This window comes from Tachypleus tridentatus, chromosome 8 (genome assembly GCF_004210375.1).
Source record: "Tachypleus tridentatus isolate NWPU-2018 chromosome 8, ASM421037v1, whole genome shotgun sequence".
NCBI classification, from domain to species: Eukaryota; Metazoa; Arthropoda; class Merostomata; order Xiphosura; family Limulidae; genus Tachypleus; species Tachypleus tridentatus.
The window spans coordinates 91,060,232-91,062,188 of NC_134832.1; the positions used below are offsets into that span (position 1 = coordinate 91,060,232).

Sequence of the window (1,957 nt, forward strand, 5' to 3'; positions counted from 1 at the left end):
AAACTTCGTCTAGAAAATGGTGAACCACTAAAAATCTTTAGAATGGCTTTATATTCCTGAGGACGTTGATCACTCTAAATGAAATAAGCATTATCGTTAATATAAAAAAATAGAAACATTAAAATCTGATAAATACTTCATATGAAAGAATGTATAAATACAAAACTAATATGTTTAAGCCACGTATGTGATATAAGTAAATAATAAATACTTCTGTTTAAAACACATTTGTCTTGTATGTATGTGCACTGTATCAATTTATTTCTATGAAAAAAAAACATACTACATAAAATGTTTGAGCCTCATTAAAGTAGATAAATATTTAAGAACATATCAATAAAACAATACGTCTTTTTAAAAAATCAAAATACAGAAATTGGTAAAAATCAGTGCTAATACTAAAACGATATTTCTCGTCTGGTGCCACTTAATACATAAAATGTATTACGATGCTTTTCTATTAACTAGGCACAAATGTTGTTAAGAGAAAGAAGAACCCCATCATAAAACCGAAATGGCGTTTTCTCCCAACGAATTAAATTTCCATAAAGACTTCTCTGTGAAATGTCAGTACACTTACTCAAGCGCGAAATTTGTTCACTGTTTAGTGTCGAGTCCCACAAATGTACTTCACTTAGTTCTCCTTTCATATTTTGTTTAGGATCAAATCCACCACCAACTTTGTCCTGATCTTGTCCTAGGACAAGTGCACCCCCAGGTCGAACCTTACCTCCTTTGTGCATCCCAGTCTTGTTACCATGGCAGCCAAAACTATCCACGACAAGTGTTGCTTCACCTTCCCAAGAAGACCATACGTAACAAACATGGTGCCATTTTCCAATCATAAGATAGTGAGGACACTGAATTTGTAATTCTGGAGTGCCACTGATAAAGAAACCAATTGTATTATCTACATCCACGTACGTTAGAATCTCGTTACTTTGTGCGTCATGAGCATAGGAAAATATGTGAAGTCTTTTATCTAAACGGTGAATTTTAAACCAATAACATAAGGTTAACTCTTGAAGAGTGGGTAATGTCCCAGCCATTACTAGTCTTGGAAAGGACGTTGTTGTAGAAGAAGGAAACACAACGCAGCTCGAAATTTCCCCTTCCTTCAAAGAAGTGGACGGAAGCCAAACTAGGGTGAAGATAATAGCGACTTTATAAAATGATAAGTGTTCTGATATCATTGTTCTAGAAAATTTCAAACTCTTTCTATCAGTCGAACGTACACAACTTCTTTCCAATGTCTTCCCAGGTTATAACACCAGAATGCTGTGAATGTCTGGGTACCTATAAATATCGGTTTCGTGACCGGACGCTCTTACTTCTCTTAGGAACACAACAGGAAGCCAGGATCTCTCATCTCCGAGAATCAGATCAATATTCAGAACAACACCATGTGCCATGCTTGATATAATGTTAAATTTAGAATAGTTGTTTAGATCTATAGTTATACTAAACTTAGAAATATATAGACATAACATCATGTGTAATTTGACGAAAGTTATCAGCAACTACAAAACATTAAAACGAAAAATGTCAAGTCTCAAAATGTAATCGAAATATGAGCAAAAACAAAACATACAGAAATAACAATAAATATCATAATTGATCTGGTATAAGTGTGGAAAAACCAACAAAATGGCAATAAAGACTCTTTGAGCAGGATATAGGATATTGAAAACTGAATGGTTCTATTTCCTTAATTGTTTAATTATTGAATTTCAAAATAGGAAAGATAATTTTAAGTCACCCTATATATCTTTGAAGATCTCTAAGTAACCGTGCAAACATTATTAACTGATTTTGTTCAGCAAAAAAAAAAAATAGTTATTAAAGTATAAATTTTCACAAATGCCGTATTTGGGCCCCTCGCTAGTACAGCGGTATGTCTCCGGATTTACAACGCTAAAATCAGGCGTTCGATTCTCCTCGTGTGGGCTGAGCAGAT

The 1,957-nt window shown here is 33.8% G+C and overlaps 1 pseudogene; it reads right to left on the bottom strand.

Moving 5' to 3' along the window:
* Positions 1-222: 222 nt before the first annotated feature.
* Positions 223-1,297, bottom strand: LOC143224217 (C-reactive protein 1.1 pseudogene; annotated as a pseudogene).
* Positions 1,298-1,957: the final 660 nt, after the last annotated feature.